Here is a 20,175-nt window from a genome sequence, read left to right on the forward strand (position 1 = left end):
GCTGTGAGCATTTCAACCTACGCACTTTGGTGTTATTGCAAAATCGGAAATGAAAAGGAAATACTTCCCTTCACAAGCGCTGCCAGTTATTTCATAATTTTAATGTGCAACAGTAGATAATTACATAAGTAATACAGTTTCTTAATTACCAGCTAAATGTTCAATCTCTATTGAATATTTAGCTGGTAATTAAAAAATTTGTCTTTCTTACTTATGTAATTGAGTAATAAGCCATTGAGAAACGTAGTAATGGCATGTATGCCGTTGCTACTTTGCTCAACGACTCAGACCTCTCACGAAATTTCTAAATATCCTTGACTATACCTTGTTATCACCACCATAAACTTCATTCATATCTTGTCCCTCTTGTTACCCTCCCAACTCGAGGTAATCAGCAGCTCGATCTCATCTGCCACAACCTTTCTTATGCAGAACTGATCAGGCTAAGCTTCAAGCCGTATCATCAACCATTAGACTGCATTATAAATATCCCAACCCACTCTAAATCTCTCCCACTTTCAGACTGATTCTGAGAGAAATGTGTGTTTGGCTACAGATACATCATAAACGAGCTATCCGTAATAATCGCCTCCTTTGAAAGAGGTAGCTACTTAAAAGCGGCCGCCATACTAGCTGAAAAACTGCAACAAATTGCTATCGTTAAGGCTACCACAAAAATAAACTCCTAGAACCAAACTTAGGTTCAATCCTGAAATTAAAAAACGCTTTCATTCAGAAAATAAAAACCCTTTAGGAAATGACAAAGGAAGTAGAGGGACAAGAACTTCACATGATATGAAAAGCTCATATCAAATTTTCTTGAGCTTAAGCGACGTGAGCGTAATATTCCAATCATGTATGAACTGCAAAAAGAACACAGTCTGTAAAACATCGAGAACGTTGTATGAAAGATTCTAATTTTCAAATAGTGGGTACATATGACCTCTGATGAACAAGATCTACCTGATGATTTAATTGATGCCAATCAGCTGAAGTGGTCGACAAAGTTCATTTACATTATACCGCTAAAAGATCCAATTAACAGCATATCATTCTTACTAAAGAAAATATTATAGAATCCGTTAATAAGCTACCTAATAAAATTCACTTCAGGCCCAAACAAATTCCCTATATCCATGTTGAATATTTGTGGCATATATATTGTTGATACCCTCCTTGACATCTTAAGAACGAGCACAGTTGCAAGTAGTTAAGTGTTCTTTTCTTTTCAGGAATTCCAAAGTAAAGTCGCCCATGCAACCTGAGAATTTCCGACCTCTGTTGGGTGTGAGTTACTTAAATTTTAATTTTGATTTAAAAAAAAAATGCTACCACACCTAATAACTCACAGCATTTCTCAAAGGTCTTCCTACTTGCATTTAATCATTCCTAAAAGATTCGCCCAAACAAATTTGTTGGACACGCTTTTCTGTACTCATTTAGCGATTAACAGTAATTCTCAAACTTTATTCATAGACGTTGAAGCGAAATTTTACATATCAGCTTAAGCAATAATTTCAATCCTTCACCATTACGTCAACTTTTATATAATTTTCTGCATATATGTTCGTTAAAGTAAAGTGCTTTAGTATTATCGTTTACTGTCTTTTTTAAATTTTCATTAAAAAAGTAAAATTATACCATGCTGTTTTTGAGAGCGATCAAGCCGAATTCCATATGCGACGTTTTATATGTTTGCACTGTGTACAGTGCTTCTTATTTCTTCTTTTAGAGCCACACACATACATTTTTTGTTTTTCTCCTGAATAAATACTTACGTCCTTTCGTACCGATTCAATAAATAAACGAAATTAACTTAAATCCTTTGGTCGCCTCATGTGTCTCAATGAATATTCTGAGCGGCATGGAGTGGGGAGTAGGAAACTTTGTGGTAACCAACAAATGTAAAAGATTTTTTTAACACTTTTACTAGATCACTGAAATTTGATAACAGTTTGGAGATTTATATAGGCCCCGTCGTAAAAGCTGCTTATTTCGGTATAGCACTTAATACTGGTTATGCGTGTGTACTTGTACACTGTGCCATCATAAAAATTGTGAATGAGAGAGTTGGTACTACTGATGTGAGAGTGACGGTAAAGAATTTTCTAACTTTATTTAGTGTCTGAAAAGGAGCTTTCTACCTTTATAAAATTGGTCCCGAATCTCATAGTAAATCAATAAAGCTAGCAGTCTTTAAGCAATGAACTTTACCTTAAATGTAAATTTACAAAGAAAAAAAAAAAAAAAACCCATAAAATCAAAAGCCTGAAGTTATGCACGCTGTAACCCTAATTATTAGGGTAGAAAATTACATCTGAATAAAAAGCGTTTTTTTTTTTTTTCTAAATTTCTTTCATAGAAAGGCACTGTTGCCAAATGCAATTTAAGGTGTTGTTTTACTGGAATTGATAGTTTAAACTAGCGGAAATCGCTCAATAGGAAATGAACTTGCATTTTTGTAGTTCTTAGAGCAGTGGAAAATTTCTTTAATCTATACAGCAGAAGCAGTTTTATTTATCCCTCCCATCTTCCCCAGTGGATGAGTACGTTCGGTGAAATACGAGGTTCAAAATGTATTTTCCATGCTATGCAACGATTTCTACAGTAACAAAACTGTCTAGGAACCACGGTGTGTGCTAATCAATTAACTCTCTCTAATTGAGGTAAACTGCTCCATCACACAAGTAATCATGACAACAAACGAGCTTGCACAAGCCTGACAAGTCCGTAGCCTTATATATTAAGAGAGCGGTTAAATGTATCACAACAAAAAGTAACTCACCTTGAAAATTTGAATGCATGTGCACTTTCTGTTTTGTAAGATTTGATTTGATGGATTATGCAAAGGATGCACAGCAAGTTAACACCATTCTGTGACACGTTTGTAATTCAGAATTGCACAAGATGTTTAACCCGCTCCCTTCCCCCAAGAAATTGTTTCCAGTTAACAAAACTGCCTTTCAAATTATGCCAGCAGAGAATAAATATTATCTGCGCAGTTGTTCAGTGAATAACTGTCCCAAACATAAGATACTGTCCGACGCTTCGGAGCATTGCTCTGACCTTGAAAACTATTCAAGAGCAACACGTGGCTAGTGAGGTGAGCACCCTCCTGAACGATAAATACGGAATGAACGGCTAGTAACGGAAAAGTGGCAGTGAACGAAAGAACACGAGACATATAGTATCTTAGCGTCAAATCAGTCAAACCCTGTAGCCCACAGAAAAACACACGCGTGCAATTTCAGGAACAGCGTCGGGCGTTCATTTCCTTGTTTAGGACAGCCCTATTGGCTTACTGGTTTCACGAGTAGAAGAAATATTGGATCATTAGAAATATTTCAAGTATTTCCAGCCTCAAGCAATGATAAATCAAAGTATCACATTCCCTCAGTATGGAAAGAACTTTGGAGGGGGAACTTCCGTCTTCTTTTGTATTATTTTGTTACAGCCCAAGCTCACTGCCTACATGTCTATATCTAAGAACCGTATGATTCTTTGCGACATCCATCAGCCCAGCCCTATAGTTAAGGGGATTCGGGTGCAGGAATTAATGTTGAGGGTAGCCGGTTCTCTTTACTGGGTCTGGGAGCCCTTAATTGAATTTGGGCCCTTTTCAATCGGGAAGAAACGGGTAAGTTTTACTCTCAAGTATCCCTCTCCTAAGGACCGATCCTTCCATCTATGCAGTTTCTTCAAGTAACTGATTCTGAAAGTTTCAATATTGATGGTTTTTTTACGATGTTCTCTGCAAGCACTGTCAGTCTATTTCTTAATAAACGAACTTTATTTTTGCGGGGCCTATTAGTTTTAATTATTCCAAATGAATAAATTATAAGGCAAGTGATCTCTTATCGAAATCACGTATGTTGTCACTTTTACGGACGTACCACAATCGAATCCACACTTTGCCCTAAAATAAGCACGGTTGTGAACTGAGCGATATTTAATTTGACTACCATAACAATTAAATAGTAAATGCTTCTGGCCAGAAACGAAAAGGAAACATTTTCGTCTTACTTTTTATCCTGTAAAAGAAAAGATGCTAATTAAGTGTCTGTTATATGACCAAATTCTTAATAAACACATGGAATTCTGTCATAATTTAAAAAAAAAAGAAAAAAAAGGAGAATGGTTTGTTAACTGATTATCATGATTAATTAAACTGAGACTTTCTGAAAGACTAACTCATTTGAAGGTTTTCCTAAATCTAAAGGATGACATAAGGAGTTCATATGGGTATATAAAGCGGCGATACAAATCGGCACTGAAATAAGTATTTTTTTTTTAATAAAAACTTTTCTATATTAATTTTAAATATTACACAGAAGTGAGATTACTTCTACGTACGATATAGATCTCAAACAAAAAACACTGATGCAATCTTAACAAGTTGATACAGGTCTTCATTCTTGAGCAAAATAAATCACAGAATGAAAGGTGCCATTTGGCAGGCATCTCTCATTCTGCTATTTAAACTGCCATGCGATTGTCAGATTTACAATAAAAAATTATCTGTAGTGATCGCACCTTATTACAAATAAATGGCACAACAAACTATCATTTATTTGTATTGTAACTCGGCGGTTTGCAGCAGTCTGAAACAAAGCTTGCTGCAGGAATTTGATGTGTGTATGTGTTTAGTTGATTTTAATTTTAGTTCCCGTGTAGAAGATAAGTGGGTTTAAGTTTTGCTGTGGTTGCATACTATAATTTATGCTGAAAGTTCCAGATTTGGTCGCCCGCTATAATAATTCATTTAAGATAAGTGAAGAATGGACCTTCGCACCTAATAATACTGTTTGTTATCCTCCTCTTCATTTATCAGACCACTATAAAAAAATAAAACGTGTAACCTGGCCAAGTCTGACGTACACTACCTGGCAAATAGTATGCCACCACTGCGACTTCTTTTAGGAATGCGCCAGGTTATGTTGTAACCTTCAGCTACTTTTAGCCTGTTTTCTTCTCTAAGGAATTGAAAGACGTGACTTTAGAAATTGCTCCAGCTCACTTGAAAAGGAAACTGGAATGTTTCAAGTCTGACATTTAGCTCATTGCACATGGGGGCGTATAAGTAAACATCGGCGCGTGTCGCCAAGTTCCTTTACGTTCACTGTTTTATGAATGAAAAATGTTTTGAAATTGTCAAGGACGAGTTATTGAATTTTTGCCGCTCATTTCTGTGCAGGTATAATTTCTTAGTTTGACACCATATCCCAGTTTTCAGTTTCCTTCATGAATTAACTTTATTGCCACTGGCTAAAGTTTGCTTACCACAGAACAGTTTTCTTGCATATTTTTTCTAACAGCAATGATAAGTTCAGAAAATTCATTGCGAATGTACTGGTTAAACGACATACACGGAATGAAGCCTCTGAATATTTAAATTTTAGACACGTGATGCAACGTTTCTTTGCGCAGTTTTAAATGGTTTGAGTCCCAAAAGCAGAAAAACTTAAACCTATTTCCTACCAATAGATACATTCAATATAAAGTTGACCAGTTTGCTGGTCTCCAAGATTGTTAGGGAGAAACAAACTTGGAAGAGGCTGTTGTTGCTATGTATTTAACTGACTATGATATCGATCTCCTTTATCTAAGAAAATATAATAATTATGGAACAAATGACATATGAAGGACCTACAATGATATCCGAGTACATGGTTAGTGATCCCCCTTTCTTCTGCTATAATATGTTTTTAAGAAATAATTTAGTGGGGTCTGGGCATGTCGCATCCAGTACACCCCGCTTTTGCATGATCCTGGCATATGTAACAAGTGACAGCTCCAGCCCATTAAATAATAAAGGAAAATTACTCCAGGTTGGGGAATAAAAACACCAAGTTGGGCTGGAATGTCTTTCATTTTTTTAAAATTATTTTCAAAATGAAGGTTATAATTATTGCCAACCTACCAGACAAACCTGTGTGGTGATCGTCCTCAATGTTTCCTCACAAAAAGAGTAAGATTTGCTTAAATGTCACTTACTAACACATTGTTATAATTTACCGATACAATGAAATAAATTTATTTCCCTTCTTAAAGGATAGGTCAGATTTGACCCCCTAAATTTATCTTGAACTGTTCCTTTATCGAATGAATTCAACTGTATAATAAATCCCTGTAGCATTTTTATCTATAATATTACTAGCCGTCCATCAGGATATAAGCAAAATACCAGTGTTCACTATTTATCAGTATTGGAGTTCACATTTAGCGAGACTTTCGGTTTTAACATATAAAACATCTAATATATATATATATATTTTTTTTTTTTTTTTTTTTTATCAAGCGAAGGAGGCTGGTGATCCGACGCAGAACCATGAATTTGGTTATGAACATGAAAAAACATTTTGTTAGAAAAACAAAATTATCGAGTATGAACCCCGCTCCCCCTTTCCCATATGGACTTCAGTGACATCATTAACCCTCCAGAGGATACGTTCTACAAGATTTTGGTATAGGAAGGCCTGGAATCTTGCTCCACTCCCCCCGAGACGAATTGTGGTTCACGGTTGGTCCTCCAAAACATACTGAAGGTGTTCAGGATGTTTTGGAGAACACATCCTGAATATATTCAGATATGGACTGAAGTAATTGGTTCACATTATACTCCGAAACCATTGTCATATTTAACTTGCCGTCTTATTTGTCATCTTGATAAATACGGCCATTCCCCAAAAATTGCCACGATGCAGGTAAGGCAGCATCTTCCAGAATGTGAAAACAGATGGCTGCATTCATGGTTTCAATGATGGCAACCGCTGGACAAAGGGGAAATCACGTAAAGCAGACTCTTAATAGCTAGACTTAATGGCGCCTCCGTAGCCAGGTGGGAAGGAGCAGCAGTGCGTAGCACACGCTTCTTGATTAGACTGGGGTTCGAGCCCGTCACCACCAAATACGGAGGATGTGGAAAGGTCAGGGAATAACCATCGCATATCCCGGAGCAATATGGCCTTAGTTGCTAATGCTCCTAAAAACCAAATAACTAACTAACTAACTAGACTTAATTGTTGGCGCAATACAATCTGGGCGAAACTGTTCTTTGGGCATACTCTACAACCAGGTGCGCCAATACCTGGTTGTAGAGTATGCCCAAATGATCTGGACTGTGTAGCGTGATGCATTAACTCCACTGCTGTAATGTTCAATGCTTCCATTCTTCACTGCGCTAGACTGTCAGTGGTGTGTATTACTGGAGATAGCTTAGGCTAACCAGCAGCTCCACGATCATGGCAACTCATTTTGTAAAGTGTTTTTCTGATATGTTTGCTCTTTTCTATAAGCTTGAGTGGCCTCATTAAGAGTGCCTTCGCAATTTCTCTCACTATCCGTTTCAACTGTCGACTTGTCCAGAGATAACTGATTATGGTATACTGGGCTTGGGATGGAATAGTCGTCTATTTTCCTTTGGTGTAAGATTTTCTGCTGTTGGTTCTGAGTGACAACCTATTCTCACACAACTTGCGAGAGGAATGTGTGTGAAAACAGCTCACTCCATTTTTGAATCGTTCTCGTTTCTGTCTATTCTGTCCTGTCATTGAGTGCATATGTATTTTCACGATATTTATTTTCTACCTTTAATTGCTACTGCCATATCTGGAATTAACCATTACTTTCCAAAAGTAAAATTCCTCGATACATATTGTAGGGTAGTGTATCTTGTAAAGCGCTTCCAAAATGAGAAGATCTGAATTCCTTCCTGTACAAACCCAGGTGAAGTTTTTTTTTAATCCACTTTTATATGAAATTTGACTTGTCTTCTTGAACTTGAAAATCGTAGTAATAATAATAAGGGTGACTTGGTCTTACATTTGACATAAGAACTATCCTTTTAATTGTCTTTCTCGTGTAAGGCGAAAACTACAGAGGTAAATGTGATTTAGTTAAAATTAAATAAAAAACTTAAAAAATTATAGTTAAAGTTGAATCACATTTAAAAAGAGAATGCTTTTCCAAAACTTTATTCACACAATTTAAAAAATAATCTAACAAATTTATTCTTGTGAATGAAAAAAAAAACGCGGTTCAATTAAGTTTACAGCCACTTTGCTATTTATAATATTCTAATTTTCCTATCTGAAGTTACTTTTCGTAATAAAGTTGAGCTGAGACTAACAATTTTATTTAAAAAGTTTTTAGTGGATCTGTCTACAGTTGGATATGAGTAGAGGGTACGGAGGAAATGGCTGAATACAAAATTCGAAATTTTGAAAATAAAGATATTGATCCTGACGAGTAGGGAAATAATGCTGAAACAACTGTAATTAAAAAAAAAAAAAAAAAAAGTTGACAAATCGTATTAGTAATTTTAGGTCCAGAACTTACCTGAGAAACACCATGGTATGCATTAGGCTAATTAAAATCGCTAATTGTTAATATAATTGCATCAAAAGGTAATAAATTTATAAATTGCTTAAACTGTGTCTGCAGCTTAATCAATTTCTATAAACTTCTGATAAAAAGTAAATTAACTCCTAATAACAAGGAATTAAAAATTAAACGAAAATGGCTCAGTATCAGAAATCTTATTTTCACGATTTGACAAACTTGTTCCAAACCTGTGGTTCTCAGCCTTTTTTTGCTTGTGGCCCACTTCTGAGTTTCATTCACCTCTGTGCCCCCCCCTCATATTGTTTAATTATAATAAATGTAATATTTATAATAAATATGCTTTATCAACTGCATTTTTTATTTATAATACAATTATGCTCCTAACAAATATATAATTTGTATAATACAAATATACAATTATGCTCCTAACAAAAAATATTACAATAATATTATTGTCCCTTAGTTTAGTGAGATCCACAAGGATCTCACTAATTTCTTTTTTATATTAGTAATAATTTTTTTTTTAGAAGTGAACTTTTCGTGGCCCACTTAACAGTTTTCATGGCCTCCAATTTTACGACTTACTTGTGGCCCCTCCGAAATATGGCATTGCCCCCGTTGAGAACCACTGTCATCCCCTCCGTCTCGTTTGGCATCTCTGTCAACCCTTCAAATCTTTTATAAACTTAAGACAATTTTTAAGGAAGAGAATGTGTGTGTGTGTGGATAACAAAATTTAGAAATCAGCCGACAAAGAGCAGTGAACTAAGGAGGATGTGTTTGTTTTAAGTTGGAGGTGCATGATTAAATATAGGGTGCCAATAAACTAAAACCGAAGCTTAAAAAAGGAGTGGGCATTGACACAGACAGAGGGACTAATTTAGTTCGCTGTGCATAAAAACAAATTTAATATGCTGATGCCTTCTTCATCATAAGAATACCCGGTCCGAGCGGTGTGCAGGATTATTTCCTACCAATTTCGAGAAACAAGTATGCAGAGCATGAGCCTCACCTTCTGAAATACCAACTGCATACTAATATGAAAACGATTTAGAAAGGAGTTCGACCATACTGAATAGGGTTAAGAAGCAAGCAAGCAAAAAAAAAGAAAAAAGCCTAAATCTCGATTACTTGGAAGTTTGGTGTGACCGAACAGTCACTATATTTTTTAATATTTTGAAGTATGATACTCTTATGGGCTGATTGTTTCAACAGAAAAAAATCGATTTGGAATGTATCACGTGCTGGACCATTTCGTGAGCTGAAAAGTTGTATAATAAAATTGCATAATCGGAAACAAAATAGGAGAAGGAGAACCAATACGACCGAATTCAATGTAAGGGGAGGATTTCAAGTTTTAACTGTCAAAAAGAAAGGCAGCACATATCTGCATTGCCCTAGGTCACAAGAAGGTAGGCAGGTAAGAACTTGATGTTTGCTGAAAGGGGAAAGAGTGTATTTTGGTGACTGTGAAAGGAAGCTTTCGATGTCATACCCTTTCCTATTTAAGACTTGTTCTGAGCCATGTATGCAGCATCGTAATCCTGTTAAAACACGAAATTATTCTTTTATGTATTCTCAAATTGGATCAATCATTTTTTAGTCTTCAAGTAGTGTGTTATATTTTTGAATTGCTTTCCATTCACATGATTTTCAGAATAAATAAAATCCGAGTATGCGATGATTGGATCATCGAAATACGTAAAAGAACGCATTGAACGTAAAAGTTGGACAATGAACTCCGTCCCAACTATACACAGAGTTAACCCGGCGTGACGTTAAAAATATCAATATAATTGTACAATTTGTTTAAACAAGCCTTATTTAAATGTCTTACAATGAGAAATTTCAAAATCCGCTATTTTTTTATTTATTTATTTTTTAAAATCTTTTAGAACACGGAGTTAGCCGAGGTCAGCGTGCAGTACAGAGTTACGCACACTCCATGCATCACAAAATACGGTAAAATTTTTATAGTGTTATCTTTCAAACCCTTCTGACCTTTTTTAATTCTTCGCTTTCTTTATGGCTGCCGTAGCCAAGTGGTCAACTGGAGTACAAAGTATACGTGCTTTTAGTGACTGGGGTTCAAGCCCTTGGCTGCTAAATAGGGTGCTGTTTTTTGTATTCTTTCGATCTTGTGAACTCCTCTGACCATGAGTTCTTTCCGGAGTATATATAGAAAATGTATTTATTATTATATAAGCATTAAAGCACATATTGTACAAAATAAGGATGTGGATGTTCCTTAAGATCTTCCAAGACTGTTCATCTTTGCTAATCATGAATGTCGGTAACTTTAGTTAATGATATTCCTCGGAAGACAGCTGGCTGAACTATTAAAGGAGGTTGTGGAATATTTTCACTCAGAATGTCAGTGACTATGTGTTACAATTAAATGGTGCATCTGTAATTACACACACTCTCGAATTTAGGCATGATGGGCTCTTAAGTCAAAGCATGTGAAGAGGCCTCTATATTATATAGTACTGTATATATATATATATATATATATAGTGTGTGTGTGTATATATATATATATATACACACACACACACACACACACACACAGTATGGATTTTTATAATCAATTTTATCTTATTCTCGTTATTAGCCGTGATTTTGAGTTTGCGTGTTCATTGCGATCGTATCGATATTTAACTAAATTTAAGGAGAGCAAGCATTTTTTTGGCACTGTAGTTCACACTCGGCCGTGCCACTTCGTGGCAGCGTACAGGCTCGAACTCAATTTTTTTATTTGTGGTCGAGCACGCTAACAGATGAACCACTGCCACCCCCCCATTCCTCACAAAAGGAAATAGAGGCCTACAGCCATGAAGTTTAAATATATATAGCACACTCCTTGTACTACAGTGCCTCTATATAAATGGGTATCGTAAACCACTTAATATATATTTAGACTTCATTAAATATATATCAATTCGGCTGATTGGTTGGATTTCGATTTTATTGGCGCAAAAGCGACTAAGGCTATGGGTACACCTTGTCATTGCGTTGCAGGCATGGCCAAATTCAGGGTGGATTCAAGCAAAACAAGTGTGGTTTTTTTTTTTTTTTTTTTTTTTTTTTTAAACAGACTTGTATTTTTAGCCAGTGTAAAAAGGTTTTGCTACTTTACGCCAGTACTTCGGGACTGATTCAAAAAAAAAAAAGAAAAAAAGCTACTTCCTTACTTCCTCCGCAGGTGTACCCATAAACTGGAGTATAACCATTAGTTCTTAGGATAAAAGTCCGGTTGATTCAATCATGCACCTGATTTCCATACCAAATCGGCGCTAACTGAAGGCCACCCTCGGAGAGAGGTATCCTCTAAATAGTTACTTTACACATTTTCTCGACGAACAGTCGGCCGTTCTGTGGATTTCACTGGTGAAAACGGAAATATCGTTTTTTTTTTGTTTTTTTTTAAACATATTGGAACCTGATCATATTCAAAGCCAATAAATGTGTAATGTTTGAGGGAAGTTTTGCCTAGGGAAGGAAACGAAATGTTTTATTTTTTCCTCCGCCGGAACATGATACGTAGTTTAATGAGTTGAAGCAGTTCTTGTTGCTATGCCTACCTTCCGCTTCAGACACCCTCTAGACGAACACAAACACGTGATCCATTGCACACAGTTAGAGAATATCATATTTCATAACGATTCAACCTGTTTGGTCACTTTCACTGAGTACCTACAACATGATATTATTACATTCAGCTCCATATAGGTAACGATGCTTTTAGCATCTTTAAATATTGTCAGGAAACTGATTTAGGCTGCATTATCTCAGTGAAGTGAACGGCAGTTACAGTTGACTATACGCCAACATTTACTTAGTGACTAAATCACTAAGTAAATTTTGAACTCTTGCCAGTTAAATGGAACAGAGTTTGAAATTTTCAAGCTTTATACTACTCGATTCATTTCCATTTGGAGGAAGGGGAGAGGGAGAGAAAGAAAAAAAAAACCAGTCCAATCCATTTTTTTTTCTGCAGAAGACTTAGTAGAAAGACATCAAAAATCTAGATATCGATGTACGCAGCATAACTAACTTATCTGACATGTTCAATTGTTTACATTGCCGGAGGATAAAGGAGAAATGGTCAACACTAGTAACCATCTCTCCTTTATCCACTGGTGTATAAAAATAATATTTCATTATTATTCCTAAAGTAATAATCTGAAAAGTGAAGTTATGCGCAAAATCTAGCAGGATACTGATTGCCTAGACAGATCCATCAAGTAGTTTTGAAAATTTTAAACGAAGGCCTGGTTACCAACAAATGCTAAAACGTAATTTCTGTAGGTAAGTTGCTCGTTTGAATAATTGATCTTTTCACAAACATTTCTTCTCTTTGATTACAATTTATATCGTCATCTGTACAGCCTAATCTTTTTTCTACTACTCAGTATTCTCACTGTTTGTCGTACATGGGTGTTCACCTACTGTATCGTCAATTCCTTAAGGAGTGATATCGTCTTCATACTTACTAAATCCTCCACCCGCTCATCTATAATCAACAATATTACTGCTATTACTATTTTAATATTTGATTTTGCATTCCGTAGTTAATATTCTAACTAAGCGACACTTAATCTGGGTTTAAAATAGTTCAGATTTACTGTGAAATCTTGCTCCTTATTTTGATTAATGCAGTATTAATCACATTAAATTTTATGATTAAGGCTGTGCGATATTGAACGAAAATAACTAAGGTAAGGAAGCCTATTGCATCTTCCCCTTTAGACTTGCACACACGTGCATTCCTTTTTGAAAACGAATCATTCCATAACCTGAGAAAATGAACAGATTTGATCACAAATGTGATGCCACCATGGTATATAATATATCTATATAAAATCCATTCTAAAATAAAAATTTGAATAACAAGATTGATTGAAAACTAAAAAGGTGCGATACAATTGGTAAGCTGTTAAATATTGTGGATCACCAAGTATGGTCTTAATATCATAAATGAAATGAAAAATTGGTGGGAGTGCCATGTTATATAATACTCAGTGAAGTATGAGGATTGCTTTTTTATTAGAGAAAAAGTTGCTTCAGTTAAGGAACTTCAAATTTCCAATGAGTTGATATTTTCATGGTTCTAGAGAGTGTGGAAATGACTTACCTGATAAGAAAACAACAGTATAATGCAATATCTTGTGGTTCTTTGTATTAGCTCTATTTCAGGAAATAGCCGATCCCTTGCAATGCTGCACAAACATCACATTTAAAAGATGAAAACTGCTATCGACTAACTACCAACACCAGCCTGTCACTATCTCAGCTCGCCACCGGCAACATGTGCTTGACTCTGGCGCGTGGCCTCGCGCTGAAGCTTGAACGACATCTTGTGTTCACGTGCAAAGTTTTCGTAACCAATAGTCAGAGCGAAGTAGCTGGTGACCAACAGTCTGTGCTTTACCTTAATCATATTCTTGACCAATAGGGGATGCCCAACTTGTATGATTCCCGTTAAGGGGGCATTCGAACACGTGAGCAATGAAATGATAATATGGTCGGAGTGTGCCTATTTTTAGTGGTCGTGTTATGTATGAGCGCGTGTGAGCCTAATTTCTTCCTACAGAAAGAAAGACAACGCAGCAGTCGTCATGTTGCTATTTGTGTACGGCACACATGTTATGTTGATTCGCGATATTTGTTTAGGGCATCTGAACTCATCTTATGAGACTCAGAATACAGTAACAGGGAGATGTTTACAACATCTTTATAACATTTTATTTTTCTGATTTACTGTTATTTGAAGTGATTATTGTGATCGTGTTATGAAAAGTCATGAATGCTTCCTCTAACATTAAATATCCATTAACCTTAAATTTTGCCGAAGTCAATACAACAGAAAATTATCCCCTAAATGAAATCCCTAAATATTAGCAATCTTATTTTTATCGATAACACACACAATATTATCACAATACAAATTGAAGTTTTCTTAAATTAAATTTATTTACAGACGTAATAAAGAGAGTAGTCGTGCAGTGCAGTAACCGACAATACATGCATTAAAATAACAAGTAGAAAAATAACAGGTAGCTCAAGGTTACTTAATAGGCCATATCTTTCATAGCGTTAGTACGGAGTGGAGAGTAGAGTGACTTTAAACCGGCTGTTGCTTTTCTTTCTAATATAATTAACGATTTATTTATTTAAAAGATTATAGCCCGCAAAATATTACTTCAAACAAGTTCTCTTTCCAGGTTTAAATTGACATACATTTGTTTAAATTTATTGTCAGAATGTAGTTGCTGTTTTATTTCACTTTGCACTCAAGCCCTCGTGGGTAACACAGTTGGTAGAATCGCCGTCTTCCCCCACCACGTGGAAAAGACCCTAGTTCGAGTCCCGTCGATGACGCGAGGAATTTTTTATGAACCTTTTTCACAATGTGGCTGAGTTAGTCGGTCGAGGGTAGCATGATTTTTCCTCTCGGAAACTCGAGTTTTTTGTCCAGCAAAACACAAAATCGCCCTCAGAACAAACGCAATTTAAAGACAATATAAACGGAGAAATAGGGCTTTAGTCGCTGATTCTCATAAAACCCTACTACAACAACAAAATCCATGTAATTGCTCGGGAGCTGTAAAAAATTACCAATAAATGTTTTATAATCACAGCAGACCCTCTAAAATCTAAATAATCATGATTGTTCATTCCAAAACTGGTACAATTAACACTCTCGTTTTAAGTTCTTATGCATAATGTCCATTACGCTATATGAACTCATTCATAATAACGACTCGTGTAATTTATAAGGGATACATTTACCATTCAGTAAAATTATCTCTTTGATTCTGATTATCTTTCTTATTCTTTTTTCAGTCTTAATGACGATATTCACTTACGTTAGTTCAATATCTATTTTCTGTTTTATTCTTGTTCTCTATTTTTTCTCTCTCATTTTTTCTGATCTTTTTCGTAACTACAGTGAAGTACACTCCTACTTATTGATACTATGTTAACATGACACTGTTTTTGGCACGTTATTTGAAGACAAAAGATCTAGCTAACCAACAAATGATACAATGTGCCCTAATATTCGTTTTCAAGTACATTAAATCATAAAGTAGCCCCTTCTCTTCAATAATAATTATATATATATATATATATATATATTTTATTATTATTTTTTTAAATTTATTTATTATTATTATTATTTTGTTGCTCTTATGTAATTTCTCCCTGATTGGGGCTCCACCTCGTGACTGGTATTGCTACCAAGTATAAAAAAAAAAAAAAAAAAAGATTATATTAGGCCACCCGAATATTTAAATTCATCTGACGTGCGTTGTGTATTATGTTCGTAAATTGCGTGTGTTCTCTAGTCGATTTGCCTGTTTTTGCAGGTCGATTTGCCTGATGAAACTGTCGGTCAGGACCAATCGGCGCGCTACTGTTGCTCAACTGGCTGTCCAAGTGAACCGTGGGGCTACCAGAAAGGTCTCCAACACGACAGTGCAGCGCACCCTGTTGCGCATTTGGCTCCAGAGCAGACGCTTGGTGACAGCACTCATGCTGACGACCATTCATTGCAAACTGATGGCGGTCAAGTGTCGGTCAAGTGACGGGGTCAAGTGTCGGTATTGCTGTGCAATACCGACACTTGACCCCGGCCGAGTGGCAACGGGTGGTCTTCTCCGATGAGTCACGGTTCCTGCTCCACCAAGTGGATGGACAGTGGCGTATTAGGCGTGAAACCTCCGAGAACAGACACCCGGACACTATGATTTTTGGCAGAAGGCAGGTTCGTTGGGACAGCGTTATGGTCTTTGGAATGTTTTCATGGCATGGCTTGGGTCCGCTGAACCTATCAATCCACGCCGATCAGGTACACCCGTACATGTTGACCGTGTTCCCTGGGGGCGATGGTATCTATCAGTAACACAATGCGCCATGCCATGTCGCCAGAATTGTCCGTGAGTGATGTGAGGAACAAATCGAAGACTTCAAGCTACTCCCTTGACCACCGAATTCCGCCGATCTTAACCCAATTGAAAATCTATAGGACCACGTCGATCGACACATCAGACGAATGGATCCCCCACCAAGGAATCTACAGGAACTCCGGGGTGAACGGTCACAGATACCCGTAGCAACCTTCCGCTGACTTACTGAGTTCCTCCTATGGCAGCTGGCTGCGGTGCATGCTGCGAAAGGCGCATATTCTGAATACTATTATAGTTAACTATTACATTTAGGCCACCCGAATAATTAAATTCATCTGCCGTGCGGTGTGTCTTATGTCTGTTAGTTGCTTGTGTTCTATGGTCGATTTGTCTGTTTTACTGGACGAAAAACCCCAGTTTGTGGGGGAAAAACCTTGCCATCTACGCTTGAGACCGACTAACTCAGCCACAGAGTGAAAAAAGCTCATTAAAGTTCCTCGCGTCATCGACGGGTTTGAACCCGGGCCTTTTCCACCCATTGTAGGGAGGACGGTGACGCTGTCACTGTGCTACCTGCGCAGACTATATTCTGAATACTAGGTAGGTCGTCATAATAATGTGACTGGACCCTGTAAATGTTTAATTTTTTTAAGCACTAATTGGGGGAAGCAAGAATGAAGATCGCCGTAGCCGAGTGGTCATGCACGAAGGGATAAGTACACGTGCCTTGAGTGACCAGGGTTCAAGCCCGTTGCTGCTAAACACGGTACGATTTCTTGTATTCTGTCTACTTTGTGAACTCCTCTGACCGTGTGGTCTACTTGAAGTATAAACAGAAAATTTAATATAGGAGTTCATGAAAAAATTCTAAAAATTTTCATAAGATATATAAAAATAAGGTTAGTTAAGGATAATTTAGGGGTCCTGATTATGAAAATTTAATTAAAATACTTTTATAGGGCCTTACTGGTGGTAAAATTGAAAAGGTTTGGGATTTTGAGCAGTCATAGCATGGGAGAGAGGGGTAAAGAAAACATGTTTAATCTAACAAAATTAGGAAAAATATTAATTTAAAAGTGTAGGAAGAAAGAATGTGGTATTGTGAATCTAACGATTTATATTTTTTTAATCACTGAATCAAAATTTTAAATATCATGATCATTTCAAAATGTTACATTTTTTGGCCTTGAAAGAGCAAGGAGATGGGGAGAGAGAATACAAATATTTGTGTGTATATTGACCAAAATTGGCGGTTGTGTGTATATTAGCCAAAATTGGCGGTTGTGTGTATATTAGCCAAAATTGGTGGAAAGGGGTATTTCTGTCCTTCCTTAGAGGGCAACACTCAGAATAATCTAATAACACCTTCCAAGGAAGATAAGAAGCCCATTATCGTAACATATACAACTCCTAGTCACGTGACAAGCTTTCACGTTCCATATCTCTGCAAATTTTAATTTGAAAATTCTGAAATTTGCCACAATTATAGTATTAACGATGCTGCCTCGTTTGGACGGAAGAGCCAAAGCTAAACTGATCTTAGAGGACCAAGACGATAGTTCGGGTGTGGCACAAGATAGTCATTCGCGTTCAGGTCTTAGGCAGAGGGGGGTGGGCTCGAAAAGTCGGAGACTTTTCGAGCCCCCCCCCTCTGCCTAAGACCTGTGTCCCGTGGACGACAGCAGTGGAAGAGGCGCTATCTTCCATATGACTATCACAACTGAAGGACAAACCATCCACCTCAACAAACTGGAAGTGCTTCCCGCACAACTACACTAGTGACCAACCAGGAAGAAAGAAGAAGCTAACACATAAAGTAGAGCATCGAAATGAATATGTTCATCATGCGTGCGTTCTACGAAACTGGAGACAGACATGGACAAAACTACACACGAAGTGGTTGGAACGGTTCCCGACAGTTCAGGACACCAAAAAGCGGATAGCAGATCACAGACTGACCATCATCAAGAAGAACCTGATAGCTTCTGCAGTCTTGTGTAGACATGGAGACATGTATAGTATCATGTGTAGGACGGCACCCGAACGAAAGTTGAACTCCGCCTTTGTACACTGTGATTACAGAGCTCTGTAAAAGGCCAGAAATGCGTGTAATATTATGTTTGTGCTGTTTCTGTGTTGTTGTTGTTGTTGTGTTGTTTAGTTGTTTCTGGCAGTTTTTTCAAGGCAGACGATCACCTGGAAAGCTTTCCCAGTGGCCGTCTACACCACGGGGAGGTAGGCCACAACTACGCATGTACCACGGGCAGCCTCAGCAGTCACGCACTCAATGTCCAAAGCGAGTTTGGAATCATTCAAAAGAACACACCTAGGAGACAGGATAGCAGAAGACGAAGAAATAAAGAAGAAAATAATGTCTTTGTACACGTCTTTATCCAGTGCTGCTCAAAGTAGTCCACAAAGCGAAAAGGTGCACAGTCAAACAGCAGTAGTAATGTCATTCAAAACAAAATCAGCAAAGCAGGAACAAGTTCTTGATAGAAATCTGTTCTGTTAATCTGGAGTGGTATCAGAAGTCACTGGTTGATGACGGTATCACTGTACCGAAGAAGGATTTAGTTGTGAAGATTCTTGATAAAGGATGAGCCAAAAAATGCAGCATCTGTTAAAACCATCTCGTGTTCTTGAAAACGATAAAAAATGTTGTATATGACGTCATCAGGACAACAGACGAGGCAACAGGTTGTGTTATGATTTATGATGTGTTTTCAATTTGATTGCCTGCATTAACATTGAGGTTGAAAGTCTTCCTGCGATTAAAAGCAGCATTGCAGAAAGTTTTATGGGCCTGGAAATTATTGATAGATATGAGTATTTCAGATTCCAGACAAGTTTGGAACTGTTGCCTTAAGAGCCAATCTTAAGTGCTCGTAAATGGAGCATTCAGAAAAGACGTGAGAAGAATCTTCTGGTAGCCCACATCGACAGGAGACCGTATTACAAAGTTTGAATTGGTAAAGTTTTGCGTTAAGCAAACCATGTCCGGTTAGTATGTAGGAGGTGAACAGTGAGGGTAAAAACCATTTTCTTGTGGAGGTACGTCAGGAAGGAATTTTTTTGATAATGGCTCCTTTTTTCGGTAAAATTCCATCCATTTTGCGAGGTGTTGACGAACAAATTCCAACATCAGGTTCGTTCAGTTTTGGGATCAGCCTTAGGAATAACAATAATTCCCTGAAATTCCGTAGAAATGCCTCGGCGGATGTAAAAACAAAGACCTCTAAACACAATGTGCAGGTCAAGAGGTATTCTTGTTGTGGCGGACCACAACTGAGCGAGGTATTCTCGCTCAGTTGTGGTCCGCCTCCTCACGGCCTAGACGGGTATCAGGACGCACCACCCCGGTACTTGTTGCTTCCTGATAGCAAAGCGGCCGTTCAACTCCGCCGTGATACACGGCGGAGTTGAACTAGCGTTTGGGAGCAGCCTTACATAAGATACTATACATGCCTACATGTTCGGCAAACGTTAAGTAGCCCAAGGAGAAAACAACGTTGAATAGTGAATAACTTAGTTTGTACAGTTTTAAGTGCAGTACGTCTAAACCAAAGACTGGCAGAATATGTTGTAATTGGGATTATGGCAGCATTATAAAATAGATGTAGGGGTTTCATGTTCAATCCCCAGTCTTGTCTGGTTATTCGGAGCAGCATTGTGGTAAAACTCTTAACTTTGACGGACAGGTGTTGAATATGTGCAGTAAAGGAAAGCGGTCATCGATGACGACTCCTAAAAATTGCGTGCTTCGGACAAGGGGAAGTGATTTCTTGTGAAGTTTTACAACTAGTGGCCTATCATAGTCTAATTTGTGTTTAAAAACCATTATCTTCGATTTAGTTGGGGATAATTTCAATTTGCTCTTAGAGGACTAAGACGACAGTTCAAGGAGTACTTTACTGGC

At 37.2% G+C, this 20,175-nt stretch overlaps 1 protein-coding gene across 1 annotated transcript in view; it reads right to left on the bottom strand.

Moving 5' to 3' along the window:
- LOC150078427 (protein phosphatase 1 regulatory subunit 3C-like) overlaps nucleotides 1–13,690 on the bottom strand; it is a 58,533-nt gene extending 44,843 nt beyond the window's left edge. Inside the window, exon 1 of the mRNA XM_090385133.1 lies at nucleotides 13,481–13,690. The gene's annotated coding sequence lies outside the window, so the exon portion shown is untranslated. The remainder of the gene's footprint in view (nucleotides 1–13,480) is intronic.
- Nucleotides 13,691–20,175: the final 6,485 nt, after the last annotated feature.

This window comes from Mastigoproctus giganteus, chromosome 11 (assembly GCF_048544385.1).
Source record: "Mastigoproctus giganteus isolate SK-2022 chromosome 11, ASM4854438v1, whole genome shotgun sequence".
In the NCBI taxonomy this organism is placed as follows: Eukaryota; Metazoa; Arthropoda; class Arachnida; order Uropygi; family Thelyphonidae; genus Mastigoproctus; species Mastigoproctus giganteus.